The sequence below is a fragment of the Pavona decussata genome, unplaced genomic scaffold (assembly GCF_977016875.1).
Source record: "Pavona decussata unplaced genomic scaffold, jaPavDecu1.1 SCAFFOLD_219, whole genome shotgun sequence".
Classification (NCBI taxonomy): domain Eukaryota; kingdom Metazoa; phylum Cnidaria; class Anthozoa; order Scleractinia; family Agariciidae; genus Pavona; species Pavona decussata.
Window position 1 is genome coordinate 1,445,635 of NW_028145624.1, and position 18,188 is coordinate 1,463,822.

The 18,188-nt window shown below is 39.1% G+C and overlaps 1 protein-coding gene across 1 annotated transcript in view; it reads left to right on the forward strand.

Moving 5' to 3' along the window:
• Window positions 1–3,643: 3,643 nt before the first annotated feature.
• LOC146459442 (reversion-inducing cysteine-rich protein with Kazal motifs-like) overlaps window positions 3,644–18,188 on the forward strand; it is a 42,638-nt gene continuing 28,093 nt past the window's right edge. Inside the window, exon 1 of the mRNA XM_085089485.1 lies at window positions 3,644–3,874. The gene's annotated coding sequence lies outside the window, so the exon portion shown is untranslated. The remainder of the gene's footprint in view (window positions 3,875–18,188) is intronic.

The window sequence follows — 18,188 nt, forward strand, 5'->3', positions numbered from 1 at the left end:
ATTTCAGTTGAAGGAACGTTAATTACTTTTCAATATTTTACCGTTATTATCTCTGAGGTTTATTCAGTCAAAAATTTCCCAATACACAGGCTTGTATTGGAAGCCACACAATTCTCTTCAGACCTCTTATTAAACACGATTTTTTTTAGTGTTCGTGAAGACGAGGGTGAGGGTGGGGAGAGATCTTAGAATTTATCTAGTTCTGCCATACTGACCTTTCCAAGGTTCCCATGTTCCAATAGTTTTCTCCAATTGTAGTCATAACGGTCTTGTTCTTTTTCTCTGGTCTTCATTTGTTTTGTCTTGTTTCTGATGTTCTTGGTCCACATATTACTTTTTTCAAACGTTTCTGCTTCTCTTTGATGGTTGAGGGTAAGTTGGTCCGCTGCAAACGCCCGTCGCAGCTGGGTCCATGGGTAATCTGGTACCCAGATGTTTGTCTCCCGAGAGCGAGAAGATCTGGGTACGAAATAATTAAGTCTTTTGACAAGTATCAAGTACTTTGGCAAGGGGAGGTATCACGAGAATTCGATGTCATTTCAAAACCCGAAAATTTTTGTCTGTCAACAGAAACAAAAATATGGTTGTCTAATTTTGTTATAAATTATCCCCCAGTGCAATAAAACTGTCGATTAGTGCCTCTGGCCAGAGACAGGGTAGGTCTGAATGGACTGAAACTTGAAAAATGCTAGGCTAACGTTTTTCAAGTTTTCGCATTTTTGTTTCCAAAATGCGCTAGAACAGATAACGAGTTGTTCCTTTCAATAAGTGAGTTGATTTTTTCCTTCTCGTTGTTCTAGAATTATTTTATAGCTAAGTGAAGGTCTTATTTCACCCTTTTTGACCCCATGACACTTCCCCTTTAAGGCCAGTTCATTAATGGTATACATAAGCCATTTCTCCCAAGAAATTGTGATAAGATGCTGCAAGGGACCCAAGAAATTGAACACCTTAAAACTTTGATAGATTTTTTTTAAGTCAGTCACTAAATCCGAGTGAAACTGTGACCTGATTACTGGTTCGGATGCTCTACCTCTGAGCTGTAGGAGACTCATGGGAGCTAAGGCCATTAAACTAGGGACAAACATCCTGCATACTGCTAGGATATGAATGTCGATGTCATGTTTGGGCTTAGCGCTGTTTCCGTGTACTTTGTCACCCTTGGTTATTTCAAAATCACCTTAAAATTATCAGGGGGTGTAGGAAACGTGGTCAAAATGAAGTTTTAATTACCCTAACCTTCTTTTTATACCAGATGAAGTAAACAGCTCTTCCATGCGAGCCATCTTTTCTCTTACCTTTTGCACAGCAAAGTTTATTCCATTGCGCATGTCATTCAATATTTCTTAAGTTGTTTAATTTATTCTAATAAGAAACCTTTATATCCACCCGAATGGTTGGAAAGGTGGCCGATGAAAGCTTGAGTGCTGTTCGTGAAATGACACCGAATCACGGTTTTATGGCCTAGAGAAGGTTTAGAATGATGAAAAAGAAGGAAGAAAGAGGGGGAAAAAGACCATGGAACCTTGCGTCTTTATATTGGCAATTTTGGAGACCAAAGACTTGAGCAGACTCGTTTTCAAAAATCCGGTTAGATATTTACACATTAATTTACGAAATGTTTTATGCACTTGAAAATTATCTAAGATGTCATACAAACCTCGTATATCTTTTCGCTTATAAATTTCAGTTTTATGTGTAAATGCTTTTTGTTTTAAGTGCGTTATCAAACGACGTCACCTAACGACCCTAACGTTTGTAAAATACAAAGAATAGAGTTGACAAACAGAAAAATAAATGAGGATTCTGGGTTTTAATTTGCACCTTCACAAAAGAAAACTAAATCCTATTTCTAAACAGTTTGGCAAGTCGTTCATTTTTTTTAACCAAGTGTAAAAGTCAATACACTTGCAGCGCGCTCTTTCACTACCGATGCACAACCTGTCGTTATAGGAGATTAATTTCCATTTTTAATTAAATGTTTACTTTTTCTGACATTTAATGACATGTGATTTGGGGCTCTCAGTGTAATGCACAAGTTATGTCTAAAACCAACGGAGATATCCAAGGACGTTTTCGTGTGAAGTGGGCGTCATGTCGTTGCAATTCTTCATCCTGGCGTCATATTGGTTGTTCCGGAGACAGCTTTTCAAAAACATTTTCAGAAGTTACAAACTTCATCCGTCCCTCTCAAAAAATGGTCTAACAAAAGGAAACATAAAACATGGAACGTGACATGTGAATTTAAGAATCCCAAGTTTGTTTTGCTTTTATTTTCACTCTCTTCCAATCGTTAATCAGTTAGAAATTGGCAGACGTCAAGAATACAAAAAGGCCCTGGGCAGTCGTATACATGAAGGCGACAATTTTCATGTAAGTCGAATATTTGTGTAGACAAAGTTTTATTCAAACGCGATAAAGAAGCTCTTGGTCAACTGACATGATACTGGTTGTTACCTCAAACATGTGTGCCTATCCGTTTATTAAACTGATGGAAGCCGCTGAACCGATCCGTGACTTCGAAATAACACTTTCTGCGATCGGCAAAAACCTGGAAAGTCTTCGAATTATATTATGTTTGCAAATGACCATAAGTCAACACATCTTTCGTATTTCGGGTTTGATTCCAAGCATATTTTCATTGATGAAGAATACAGAATTAAAATGAAGGAAAATTTCGTTTCAACCTGACAAAATGTCGGCGCGACCCTTTGGTTAGAGATTTATCACCCATTTGGAAAGGATAGAAGGGTGTTATAAGCAAGGTTAAAATTAAAGCCAAATGCTTTTTAACCTTTTGGGAGTTGAAGAAATTTCTTAAGGGCGTAAGAGCTAAGCCTGTTTAGTTTTCAACATGTGCAACAATATTCTACCCAATTTTCGTTTTTAAGTTTAGAGTTTAATAGCAAATGTATTTTAAGTTGATCTCTTTCTTATATTGCCCCCTACCGGGATCCCATTTTCAGCAAACCAATTATGTAACACAAAATCGTAATTGAAAGTTGGCCAAAGACAAAGTTGAAATGATAGTGACCGCGTAGAGCATTCTTTGTTATTTAGATCAGTATATTCCCGTGGTGAAGTGTTTAATAATTGTTGCAACGCCGTTGTCAGTTTAATTAATAGATGTAAGTTTTCAGGGTGGTCAAAGTTTGCTTAAAAAGAACAAAAAATGACATAAGGCGGAATAGAGATATTAAGATAAACATATCGAATGTGGGGCTGACTTTGGACAAACAGCAACATTTTCTGGTTATTTAAAGCTTATGAGCAAAAACAAAATCTCGCGTGGGAGGAAAATTCATAAATTGTTAATGTAAACTATATCAACTTTAGTTCATAACGAAGCCGAAAATGACAACAAAAAGCCATTGTTCATTTCTGCGATCAAAGTCAGGCCTTAAATTCGTTCGCTAATCTTCTTTGTGTTTGTCAACTGCGATCCAAAATTTCTCAATTACGGCATGAAAGTTCGAATGCAGCTAATATCGATCGTGTGACGGTGTGCGGTCGAGCGAACTCCATGGGAACACAAGGCAGGTGCACTGGAAAAGGGTCATTTCTTGTCGTCTTCGTGTCTGGAGTTGTTAAAAATGTTGACAGTTTGATATGTACCAGCGGAAGAATAATCCATTTGTTCAGCTTTCCTCTGGTTAGCCATTATTTTCAGGACAAGTACCGGCGACATGCCGTGTCACTCAAGTGTTCATTTAGTAGCATATTGCTAAGTTTTATATGAGGAAATAGCTGCTGTCAATCTTCGATTTCAATTGCTTTTTTGTCATATCTGCTTCTGGTAAGCTAAGAGGATCATTTGCTGAAGACGAAGAGTTGAATTGTCTTAACACGCGGTGTTCTATTGTAGCTTCATTTGGTATGTACAGTACTTTTTAAGCTTATCTTGTTTCTAAGTTCTATAATTCCGTAATAGCAATAGCTGCTCTTATTGATGAAGTGGGGAAAACCTTCTGTTAACAACAGCCCTAAATTATGGTTAAATATTCAGGTATTCTCTGCTATCAGTTGGTGTGTCTTTTAAACGCAAACTGCAATATCCAGATGCAAATTCAACTGAACACTTCAACAGACATTGGTCATTTAATGTTAATCGGGGAAAACAGTAAAACAAGTTTATAATACTGACCCGAACCTAAACCACAAATTGAAAGCTGGTGAATAAAAATCTTCCATGTGACATCCAAAGGACAAATTACTTTCACATCTCGATCGTTTGTCAACGCCTGAAAACAGCCATTTCATTTTTTCCGGTTGTATTTTCAGTTGAAGAAAAATAACACAAATCGAAACTCTTCGTCCAAGCCGACCAAGATTACAGATTTATTTTCTGTGTGATAAAACTCGCATCCCCCGTTTGAAATCCACGTGACGTTGTTAATAACTATTCACACACAGGATCAGGAGGAATTCTATTCGATCGTACAAGGCACATCTCACTTTGTTAATCTTAACGTGCACAGCAAAGGTTGGCAAAATGTAATCCTTCTGAATTGTAACCGTTTTCTGCTTCCATATTATCCTTCTATATCCGACTTTCAGTCCCTCGATCGGTTTCCACTAATGTTACAGGAATGTTTAAGTTGTAGTCAACAAACGCTGATCTGACCGCGAGCGCAATAATCGTTGCCCAGAGGGCAACGAATTTTCTTCGGAAAGCGAAACTTTCCGAATAAGGCACGAAGTGCCGAATAAAAAATAAGGTTTAATTTTAAGCGAGGCATTGAGAAAACGATGGTGTAGAGCCACGAGTTTTATTTATTAGCCTTATTTACTGGGGGTGACCTGCGCCGTTTGCAACGCCTGTTTTTACATGGTTGGTCGAGAGAGCAAAAGAACGAACAACAGAACAATGCTCCCAGCCCTAAAACACAATGGAGCTGCAGGTTATAAGGGTCCAGTGAAAATAGAGCTTTTGAAAAGTACAGGTCTACTGAACCTGTCAGCCGTTGCAGGCTTAATATCTTGTTCCTAAACAAAGCAAGCTGTCCACTCCACCGGTGACCTTATTTAAACTAGACAACTACAAAGGGAATTATTTTACCTTTTTTCATTAAAACCGTTACCTGGTTAATTTGCATGAGTTGGACGGTTCAGTATTGCAAAAAGAAAAGGCAGCCGAAGATATCGTTCAATCAGTTTTGCTTACTGATTTTCCCTTTTGCGAACAAGCATCGAAAACTTGGTTTAACACTTTAGTTTACTCAGAACTTCACGAGAAGTTGAATTTGACATTTTCAACGCTCTTAAAATCTAACTTTACCATTGGTCGCTAATCTGAAGATTTTAAAACTGTAAAAAGTTTGTGGAGTGTTTTGGAAATCGGTCAATTTTCAAGACGAAATACGAAATGCGAAACCTTCAGTTTCTCCCATTGAATTGATTGACGATTCTACCGCGATCTTTAAATCTTAGGGAATGTGGTGCGCCAAAAAATCACGCCCCGAATTATGTCACAAGGGACAAAATAGGGTGCGGACGACATAGAGTTGGTATCGACAAACAACACAGTAGTATTGACAGTGGAACAAGAAAAACTTTCTGGGTATATGAAGCATTTATATCCCGAAATTTTGGCTAAGGTTCTCGTAAGCCGAATGACCTTTTTCGAAATAATTGTAAGTTTTAAATCATTTCTCAATCTACAGGGCCCCACTGAATATCACTTTCGTGATGTGGGCTCCCTGTATAAAGATTGTTATTATTATTATTATTATTATTATTATTATTATTATTATTATTATTATTATTATCATTATTATTATTATTATTACCAAGTCAAGCCAGTTAAGGTTTTGTCCCTAATTCGTTAAAGAAAACAGGATCTCATGGTCTTGATGCAGTTAAAATAAAGTTCAAAGCACTTCCTGATGTCAATATTTATATGCGCAACTCCACCAATAGCAAAATGCGAACAAACCTTTTTGATATTACATGAAACTGACTAAATTTTGTTACGTAGCGTTGTCGAAGAGAATGATGAAATATTCAAAGATAAGAGGAATTGAAAGTATCCTGTGACTCAAATCAAGAGAGGATGAGCATCCTCTCTTGCTCAAATACAGTAAATAAAGAAACTGATCATTCAAAACTGCGAGCAAGCTCTCGGGGAAGAGGAGGGGAGGGGAGGGGAGGGGAGGGGAGGGGAGGGGAGGGGAGAAGGAACCCCTCCTCTTCCCCGAGAGCTTGCTTGCAGGCTATTTCTTGACTTACTTGACTTAGTTCCTAATCTCCTCTGGAAGAATAGGGCCGTTGACTTGTTTTCTCCATCCCACCCTGCAGGCTATTTCTAATGAGGCAATATTCAAACTGTAGTGCAAATGGTTTATTTGTACGACGTGTGGTCTTTTGCTTTCAAAATATGCAAGCTACAGTCGCACCCTTTTCACCTTCTATCGAAGGGATCCAATTTTCCTTTTCGCGCTTAAAATCGAGTTCTAATACCGGCAATAAGCCGAGGATCAACTCGATAAAGGACAAGCAGGATTAAAGTACTGGTCAACGAAGCAACTCGCAGTCCACTTGCTATACGTATTGCAAAGGTTTACTCTTGAGTTTCTTGAAGAGAATATCATAGCTGAAAATAATAACTTTTTTGGAAGGTAAATCCCAAATTCAGAAGTGGAGAATATTTGTCTGTGCTCTAAATTTTTTGCTGAGTCGTTTTATAACCAGAGGGTTAAATGGCTTTTACAAAGTTCACGGCCATATGATCCCGTTGATACAGGAAGCAATTTGTTAAGACGTGACAGTATGAACATTTTTTTAATTAATAAAATATTTTATGCCCAACGGGCAAGCGACAAAACACAACAACGTTATTCCCAGTATGGCAAATTGCAGAAAAATATTAGTATAAAAAATAAACTCTGCGTTGAAATCTGTAGTCAAAACTTTTCTGCAGGAGAACGTGATTCGCGTTGGTCGTTATTTAGTTGCAATATCCCGTTTTTTTGTTAATAAAATTTCAGTCACCTTTAGAAGAAACAGAAACTTCTAGAACGCAGTTCGCGGTGAAACAAAATCCATAAAAATGTTCCCTCCTGGTGAGTTGCTCTCTGATCTCCTTGTATCACGCTGAAAGTTATTGTACAATAATTTTTCTCAGGTCTTTTAATTCAAAGACCGCAAAAGTAATTACTAAAGCCCTTACACTTTTTAAGTAAACAATTAAGAGGCAATTCAATGAGATATGTAGCTCTACTTAGCCAGGATGTCACGTGACGTCGTTGGCACCTTTTTTTCCACAAAGTTCTACTGGTCGTGTTTTTACGGATTTGGGGGTACAGTGTACCTAATTTACATCACTTGTGACGTTATCAGTTTTGGTGATCCGAGAGTTTTTGTGAGTCAGCTAGTCAGCAAGGAAAGAGCTTGGAGTACAATTGAACAATAAAGTGTTGGAGTTATATAAATCCATAAATAGCCAAAAGACAAGGATTTTTCACTAGCCAACTCGGGTGAATATGCTGTTACCCCACCATTTGCTTCCGGCCTTGTATTAAAAATTTCTACTTTGCTGAAACATTAACATTAATTCCAACGTTTCCCCGGCAGAGAGCCGAAGACCAAAAGATCCATAAACTCACCAGACAGGTCTGTTCGTCAGAGACTGGCGGACACCCGGCATGTCTCAAGGAAACTTTTGTCAGGAAAGACGCATGCCTTATTGTTTCTCGAGACACGTGCACATTTGTACTAAGCTGGTAAAGACAATAAAATTACAAGGTCTTTAACCACCTTGACCATGGGGAAACTTTGTTAATCTGTTAGTCCCAGACTCGCTTTAATTATCCAAAGCAACGTCTACTCTCGTTTCTAGAGACTTTCCAGATGCATCACATTTGGTGGAACAACTCTAACTTAAGACTCTTCTATACCTTGTTTCTTGGCTTTTAGACAGTATTAATAATTCTTTAAAGAAATGAAATGTTGACTACCCATTGGCTACATTGAATTGAATATTCCGTACATCTTCTAATTGATGAACCATTCTGAAGTTATAAGGAACAAAATGATTTCTGAGAAACAGATTGCATAGTAAAATTGCAAAACACACAGATACAAATCACAAGTTTTTATTGCTAAATTGTCTTGTGACTGATAGCCCAAGATACTGTTTCTCGCTACTCATAACATGCTTCAAGGTTTCTTCGCCTTGCTGACTTCTTAGATAAAGTTGCTGTCCTTCTGTCGGCTGAAGCAAACGCGTGCCTCCCCCTCCCCCCCTTTCTTGGTACTAGTCTCCCTGCTGGTACCCACGGCTAGATAAAGGTCACGTGGAATAAAGTTTATTGTCTAAGGACAGAGCATGATACTGAGAAGATATTTTCGACACATGAACTCTAGAATTTACATATCAAAGAACACATTTGCATTCAAGGTAAAACTGTTTTTGTCGTTGCGTGATCGAATGTTTTGTCTTGTTGACACTTTATTTGAAATTACAACAACAAGATAAAAACTGTTGGTTTCCATGAGGAGCGCGAAGATCACATGGCTTAGACTGTTTTTCACCTCGAACCACGAGGTTTGGATTTGTGGCGCCACGTCAGCTCATTCCTTTTCGGTTCTTTCCGTCAGCTTTCGAGTGGTTTCGTTTATGTTCGACAGATCCTCGTTATTCCCAAGAGAGAAACATTGCTGTAACATTGGTTTATGTCCAGTTGCATGGTGTATAAACTGGCGTTTTTCATCGGTTAAGTTTGAAATATGACGCCTTTTTGTGAAGGAATCTCACGTGGCCTTTAAAACGTTTAAAAAAAAACCAGCCTTATGTGTGCGATCAAAAGTTGACGCGTGAATATATATATACATTCCCAACCTGCAAACTGCTCTCTTTAAAATAAATAAGGCTTTATTCACAGTTGTAAATAGTTCTGAAGTTGTCTACATGAGTCATCTCCGGTGAAGGTTGTCGATGTTTTTTCTAAACCACAGATCTCCGTCATTAAAGATGGAATTAAGATTTCAAATTAAAATACACAGGCAAGTAAAGATTAAGATTAAGATTTCATTGTAGATTTACTATTCTCACTCTGCCGCCGTCCTTCAAACACTAAAATTCTCAGTCGGCGCTCTGTTCGTTAATTACCAAGCTCTGTCTTCCCCTTTGAGCTCCTTTCCTGTGCTCTTTTGCTATAAAGCCCTTAAAACGGCTGGGCGCGGATTTCCGTTTTGCGTTGGGGGAAAGGCAGTTGTACCATTTCTGACGTCATCAGTTTTCGCGGCGTGAGATGTTTTGGACAATCAGGTGATGTAGTAGGAAGAGATCCTGTAATGCGAGTCTACAGGTCTAAAATCGAATCCAATTAATTTCTTCGAGTTATGCCCCCCAAAATAGGAAATATTCCCGATAAAACAGGAGGAAAATTTGGCCTAATTGTTTCTGGGTGGTGAAAATTTCTACATCACTCAAACGTTACATTAACTCCAAATTTTCCCAGTAGAAAGAGAGGACCTAAAGGTCCACAAAGCCTAAAAACAAAAGAAGGAAAATCGAACAAAATAATCAATCCATCACTGCACTCAAACAGTCAATCAATTAATCAATCGATCAATAAGAAAACGAGTAGTGTAAACTTTCAAAATTTCGTTTACAGCGAATTCCCGAAAGAAAGCTCCAATTCAAAGAAGTTCTTGTTTGAGCCGCAAACAACGATTTTGGTAGCGTGGCGGCAATTTGACGTCACAGGGATTAAAAAAAGCGCTTTTGGGCATAATTCTTCGGTGCTTTGCCAGATTTCACCAGCTAAACGATTAAAAGGTTAAACCGTAGCGAAATTCCTCGAACATTTGGTATTTTCAAAACGTTCACGTGACCTACATAGAGCTTCATACGTTTTCGACATGCCAAACTCCTTTTTAAATTCATTCTCTTGCCAGGTGTGTCACAAATTGTAAGACTTCTGGCTCTTCAGAAGCAAGCGGATCCCATTCCATCCGTCTGCGGTTATGTGTGTACGTAGTGGTCGTATTTTTTCTTAATTCATGTTTGCTCCTGTCCTTTCATAGTCCACATCAATGAAACTTTGAGCATGCGCGCGCGAAGTGAAATACATCTCCAAGACTGTAATATGAACACGAGGCCTCAACACAAGAGATAACAATGCCCCTTTTGTTAACAAATGTCAAAGAAAAGGCGGGCGGAAATATGAATGAAAATCTGGTCAGTGGTTGAGCAGATAAAGTTCAGTAAACCCAGGTTTATTTTTTCAGTAGCTGCCTTAAATTCTTTCTTTTCTTTCTTCTTTGAGGAAAAGATGCATTTTTGTCATTGTTGTGTACTAAGTGTAAACCGGGCATTTCCTTGGAGTTGTATCACCTCCCTCCACCCTCCGTCCCCTCCCCCGCAAATTTTGTCGTTTGGTATGTTTATCCAACAATTCGCTTAAACCATTTGGGCTGAAAGCTGGGGACTGTTTCTTGAACATATAATGAAATTCGTATTTTAAGAAAGCTTTTCAATGTTAATGTAGATTTACTGGGTGTGAATTTACCTTGTACGGCCATGTGCAGTGTGTACATCTTTTGATCGAGGGACATGAAATTACTCGTTAACTTACCGGCCACGAGAACGCTTTTGTGCACACAATACTTGTTACTAGAAACGGATTAATTATTTATTGATTTTTGTACTAGATATTGGCACCAATTGATAAAGCACAGGTTTGGCAAAAACTTATATCGGGCCCACAATTTATCAAAAGATTTCGAGAAACGGGTTCCCGGTTGGAGGTATGCAATGCATGTTGAGAAAACATAGCCGAGCGAGGACTAAGGCGAGCTCTACACTGCACCTCCATATAAGTAAATAACACCAATAAGGACTCAAAAGGGTTACCTAGCAACCCTTGGGTTACCTGGCAACCCTTACAGAGAAATTAAGTTTTAACGGGAGAAAATTAAAAGACTGATGGCAAACATTCAGGCGTTAACTGATGAATATTCAACTGTCATTGGTCAAAGTAGGGATAGCTTTTAGCGTCGCAAACCGTGATTTACGTTCGACTTGAATGCACTTAACTGCCATGTCGATGATTGGAAATTAGTTTTCAACGTTAAGATAACGTTTTTGTACTTTCAGAAACCCTGATCGGCCATATAACCATCAACACCCTCGGTCTAACAAATATTGATTTAATTAATCTAAAAAGTTTACAAAGCTGGCTCCTGTAGTCAGAAAAGAGTTGAGCGGCCCCAAGTAGAACTGGCATTCTATCTCCGTGGACCAGCTCTGCTCTAATTGGGGGATTCTAATCGCTTGAATGCACCACATACTGCTTTTAAATTTTACATACAGGCATTTGCAACTCTTAAACATTTGATTTTGACAAATTTAGCACAGTGTGTTAAGCATTTACCAAGACAATGCAACACAATGTACTCATCAATTTTTCAGTAACTTTTAATTCTGTTGTCTAGCCAGCAACGGCAGTCCTTTTCAAGTGACAGCTTCAGATCAACTTTAAATAGCAAAGCCACGTCAGAAATTATCACTGAGTGTAATGGCTCTGATTAAAAAAGAAGTTTTGCAACAAACTGTAGCTACCAATGTTCGGTTTCCGTCTTAATAACTTCACTCACAAACCCAATCTCAGAAGCAAAAAGCGAAATCTGGCAAAAAAACAATCTATGTCGCTACAATATAGCCTTTGTTTCAAATTTTAAACAAGGTCAATGTTCAACTGAGGCGCTAATGTAAATATGTGCAAAAGCACGACGCTTTTTCTAGTTAACAGGAGAAAATTATCATTTTAATTACAGCCCGTCTGGACACTTGAAAATTGCCCCCAGAAACATAGCTAATAGCTTTCTATAAATTATCGTCTTAATGTGTAAATTTTTCAAATTACGATGATTAAAGCGGCTCTGAAAAAAAATCGTACAGTACTCAAATCTCAGATATTGAAAAACTGAAGGTTTCTTCACTAATTAAAAGATTGCTGTGAAAATCAGCTCGCGAAGAAACAACGCTGGAAGCCGGACAGTGCAATTCATATTCAGTAGTTTAATCACAAAATTGCCTTCAGGGAAAACCGTGAATGTCTCTCAAGGTGTCCATTAATCAATGTCTTAAAAATGTAAATTCTGCACATACAAATAAATTGTCGAATTCTTCTGGCAATAAATCGTAACCTTTGATAAATTTGTTTTACGCCAACTGAAACGGTTGAGATCAGGAGAAACGTGTTATACACAAGGATTCAGAGAGGTACACAGCATAATTCAAAGAAAACGAAACTAACGTTGATTTCGTCGTGACTTAGAGCAATCCAGGTATGTTTATTTTAAAGCTTCTCTCGGCGAGACTTGATTATACCAAAATAGTGCCAGTTTCCTGTTTTTCTGACATAGCAGGATTTAGGGCTTATTTTACATTTTGTTGAAAAATGTCAGAATTCAGGGAAAACGCTGAAAATCTCAGCCGAGGAAAGCAGTACAAACAGGTTTTGGATCCAAGTCGAGACGTTAAATCAGAGGTGTGCAGTGAACGGTAATTAGCGGCAGCTCCAATGCCACGCCCAGCAACGCCGTACGTATGCGCTTTAGATCGCTCAAGACGCGTTTTCTAAGCGTTTCAGTTCGGCCTTTCAATTGTGTGTTTCATTCATTGTCATTGTGCCCGTAAATAATTGAAGAGACGATCGCCAACGTATGAACTCCTGCTGACGTCTGAAGCGCATCCCTGCTTTCCAAATCCTTCCTTTTCTCGTGTGCTCGAAAATGCCAAACGGTGTATAAAACTGATCTTCCTTGTTGTCATTTCTTGGCATCAACCGGTGTAATGCACCTTCAGTATTTTCCCCGAGCTGAGAAGGGGTGGCTTCAGACATATACCTACGGAGTTTCACTTAAACTGTCCTTCCCCGGGCTGGACATTTTACAATTTTATAGAGCCTTAGGATCAGGAAGATCAATTGACATCACACTGGCTTGTTCAGTCACGCAGAGCCGGAGACAAAAAAGTCACATACAGTTGAACCTCTACTAAGCGGTCACCTGACGACCACTGGCTGCAATGGCCATGCTTTCTTAAACCAAACTGATTGCAAGGCTGACACTACGGCAAAGGCAATTTACTGATTTGGGCCAATATTTCAACTAGTACAGTAAGTTTTCTTAATTAATTCAGGGCCAGAGTTACAATAAGAGAAAATAACGGCTCTTTAAAGTAATTTCTTGTCCCGGACTTGTTATTCACTTCCAAAAATCCTCGGATTAAAAACCTCCACGAAACGGCTAACTCGATACATATACAATGACCGGAAAATTCCTGTTTGAAGGTGGAATCAGAACACATCCAATTTTGGCGGCTCAGGATGTTTTTTTAGCCCGAGAGAACACTGATTTTCTCATATGTTTTACCTTTAAAAATCTGTTTACTGTTTAGGTGATAGATGGATTGCCTCTCGTGACAATTTTCATGTGGTTCATCATAGTTTTAAGATATTTTGTCTGCAATGTTTCTGGCAGTTCTTGTCAAATTTACGAGGTTGGCATATTTAATGACATTTTCGTTTCCCCTTCCTTATTGATATTATGATAATGGAGGCCTAAGGAAAGCCGTGATGGAAGATTCTTTAGTATTCGTTGTAAAGCCATGATTATTATAAGCAGTCTGCGCAGCGAGTGAAAACAGTCCGCAATATTGGCAGACTCAGTTGGTATTCAAGCTTAAATAGGGTGGGGAATTTCACAGGAAATGTCTAACCCAGGGTACAGGGTAAGAACGTCTGACCACAATCTCAAGGCGAGATGTCAAACTGAGCCCGTGGCTATGGCTGTAAGTACGGTTATTTAAGGTGATATTTACATGCTGGGCTTGGAAGCAATTTCCGCCCTTGGTAGGCAGGATAAACAAGTGTATCACATTGGCTGAAAAATCTCGAATCACAGTCGGGTACCTCAGTGTGGGCATGGCCGCGCTCTAAAGGCTGTCTGATAGACCTAAGCCGATCATTTGTCTTTTATCGTCCCACAAAAAAACTTTTTTTTTTATACAAGCTAGTGTAAGTGATATTGTATTTTTACGTAATTGGCTTTACGTCTGCAAAACGCTCCGGTCAGAAATATTCAGATTGCAAAGTTGGTGAAATTCCAAATGCAAGATAGGCCACCAGCCCTTGAGTTTTCACTCCACCAAAGCAGATCAGCCTTAAAATTCTCCTGCTATTTCTTTCCTCTCCGACCGCTCCCCCCCCCCCCTCCCCCAACTTTTGCTATGCTACTTTTCAGGTCCTCTGCGAGTCTTCTATGTTCGTTTAATTTGTTGATGTTGGTTCTTTCATCATCTTTTGATTCGATTTCTTGATTCACTAGAGAATGACTGCACCAGGTCGATCAAAAATGAGTGCCACTTTATGATGAGCCGTTTATCCTTCTGTTAGCCGGTTTTCCAATTCCAAGCCTGCGCGGAGCGAGCGACACGAGAGGAGCGTGCGCGAGAAACGTTTTCCTCGCGCCTCTTGTCAGCAAAATCTAATGGCTGTATTTGGAAAGAGAAACTTGATTCTTTCCCTAGCTCAAAGCTTGTAACATAACCAGCAAATGTGTATAATCCTTCATGTCTGTCGGTAACATGTTTTTCATACCATCTTCAATGACTTCAATTTAATTTCGGGACGAAGAAAGAGCGTTTTTTTTCCTCTTCTCGTTACACAAAGCGGTGCCGGTTGTGTTTGACAAAACGCTGGACTGTTTTTGCTTTTCGTTCAAAGGCACCAAAATAAAATCACTGAGTGTCAATGGCAAACAAGAACTGTTACTGAACTTCCTCTGCCCAAAGAAAACTAAACAAATAAATAAAATAACCATTAAAAGAAAACGACCATTATTTGAGGTAAGGTTTCTGAAGGCTGCATCATCTAATTTTATCAGCAATTCGCTGATTTTTTGGATTAAATTTCCAAAAGCCTTGACCTTTGCCTTTCTTCCATGCTCTTGCTCTATTTCTGTGTGATATAAGATATCGGAAAACAGAAGTATGCTTTACTGGGGCCTGTACCGACATACTCTTGAATCATCTAAAAACAGGCAAGCTGGAGTGATATCTGTTGTCATTGTGTGAAAAAACGCAGGTATCTGGTACGACAATTTTTTTTTCGCCGGTTTCAGTCAACTTGACCTGAAGTACTATCGGTCAGTATGAATTGGTTTTCAAGGACGGCTAAAAAGATGCTAAGTTATTGATATTGTCTTTTCCGTGGTCCAACTTTTGTAGAAATGTTCTTTACACCAATAAAAAAAAAAAAAACATTGTGTAAATATTCACTGGCCCTATTACATACTTTTGTTGGGAGAATTGAGAAAAAAGCTTTATTTTGTTACAGGGATGCGAACAACAACAACAACAACAACAACGAAAAGCAACAAATGGCATATGTAAAACCAACAGCCACAATCTTGGACAGAATGAAAAAAGAAATTAAACCCCACCTTCCCCCAAAATCAATGATAAATTCACGCGCAAAACAAAACGCGCCATTTTTCTATCATTGAAATTGGGGGGAGGGGTGGTCTTAATTTTTCGTTTGATTTGTCCAAAATTCCAGGTCTTGATGGAAAACCTGATGTCGTTTGTTGCGGATCAGGCATTATATCCGGCCTGATTATTGAAACACTGGCAAAACATCATACAACGATCTTCTTGGATTTATATCAAATATTTCTAGTGCTTCAAGGGGACAAAAGCTTTTTTTTTCTTTTCCAAATTTAACTTTGAGTATTCATAATTCAATTAAGAGAATTTGATGAGCACTAATCCGATGGTGGAAAGTTAGATTTTACCGGAAACACCCATTTGTTTATCAGTGCAGCTGTACTGCTATCGCTAAAACCTTCCACCAAATCGCGTATTTTGGAAATTCAGATTAAACCAGGATTAATCCTTGATTAAACATTTTCTGCCACACGTTGATGCTGATTCAAACCTGGGATTCAAAAGACAACTAAGATTAAGGAAGAGGTGAGGGCTTTTCTAGGCACGCTATGACGCTTATATGCATTGTACGTGTATGGCCAAACCTGTTAGCCTTGGGGCTGCATTGAAACTAAGGAACTTATTTTCGTGCCGGACATAGGGTTACCTACGTAGCTTGAAGTGTAACCGAAAGTACGCTTCCCAGAATGTAAATCTAGACGTGGTAGTCGACTTTCAAGTTGCAAATCCAATTAGTAGAGCCCGGTACCTCTGGATTACATGTCGAGCGCCTAGCGATGATTAGGAAATATTCCATAAGTATGTGACATGCCACAAGTGTGTAAACGGTTGCAGTGGAATTCTCTTTGATGCAGGAGGGTGTAGCTGAATACTGCTGAATTATCACACCATACTATACAAACTAGCGATACGGTCGATAAACGCCCGCACTTTAGCTACATCAGTATTATTTCAAAAGCATATTACATCAGGCCCCAGTTGTTCAAAGGTTGGATAACTTTATCTCAGGGGCACCCAACGGATCGTTTCGGTAAATTATCTGTTCGGAAGGCCCTTAATCCCCTACACTTTTCTGAAGGGAATTTTCACTTCGAATTTTCGTGATATGAAAAATTTAAGGCCTAGTGTTTTCGGATTGACAAAAATGTTGTTTCGGGTACCGAAAAAAGGTCAGCTAAGATTTTCGGAAAGGAAATAAGACCTAAGGTTTTCGGGAAATGGACAAAAATGCCCTAGTAATTTCGAAAAGACTCAAGTTTCCCTAGAATGACCGAACAGATAAAAATATTATAGCGCGGCCTAAAATGAACCTACAGAGCTTTAACAACACCCCAGATAGCCTAAAATAGCGTTTCAAAGGATCTGAGAGAAAACTGTCTTTGGGTGCCCCTGTTTATCTGCTGGATAAGGCACTCTTCAGCGTCTAAAATATATTTAACATTAAACGTTGTCCAAAGTTTTCGTACACTCCCAAACTTAACTGTGGTTAGAGTGTGTATATTCGCTTGTTCAAGAGGAAATACTGAAATCTTTGCACAGATTGAAACTGACGGATAGTGACTTATCCACTGGATAAAGTTATCCGGCCTTTGAACAACTGGGGCCTGCACGTTAATGTTATTACAAACTCTTAGCATCGGTGATCTTTGGAAAAAGGTATCAGCGATGAAAAAACAAAGGGCTAGGGAAAAGCTGAATGGAGTGGGAAGACAACTACCCAGTGATGACTTTAATGTTGTAAAAAATATTAAAGGAATGAAGTGACTGATCTGGTCTGAGAATGATCCATATCATCAATCGCGACGACTGTTCCGTCCCCCCCCCCCCCCCTCCGCCCAGCCCCGCGCTTCGAGTCAAGGCCGCCATACTAAAGGCAAATGCAAAAAGGCAAATGGCCCGAATACAGATCTTATTGCGTGCTCAGCGCAGAGGACCGGTCATGACATCACTCTCGACTTTATGTCCTGTAAATACGGCTTTGCAGGGGGCTGGCGGTGAACAGTAAATTTGCTTTGCATGCTAATACGGTGTCTCCGCATGGTATGGACCAAGGAGCGAGGGAAGTAGGCAGGGCCAGGAGCCCATTAGCAGGGTTACATAATGTTAAACAGGATGTCGGTAGGCGTGAATGAGCCAGTGCGAAGACAAAATCGGATAAATGTAACGTGGTGCTATTGTGCTCAGGAATAGTAAGACAAAACTGAGAAATAATTATATTTAGCCGGAAAGAAGGATATAGAGATTAAGAGATTTGTGGACAAATGGAGCCTCCAGCTAAAAAAAAACGAAACCCTGTTATATCAGAAGGAATTAAACGGCCACACAAGACAATCTAGAAACAACCGAGGAAATCGAGTGTTAAACAATATATTCGAATGTTTGCGTTATCATTTTGCACGCTGAGATTAAATTGTACTGATCCGGCTGAATGGCGATGCCGTGCGGAAAATGATGGCTCTCCGCTTAGATGGATCAGCCAGTTAGAACAGAATTTTCGTTCTTAACGAGGCCAAAATAAGAAGTTATTTGAAATCTAACAAAGTACATTTAAAGTCCTTCGAGAGATTAGAGTTATGCAGGTAGAATTGTATTCATTATTTATTCGTGTCGGTCTCTCATTTCCATTTCGAGAAGTCAACTTGTCGATTGATACATACAAACTCTTATCTGCATGACTTACCAAAATGTGCCTTTTATCTGAGAACAAAACATTTTGCACCAACTCATAAAG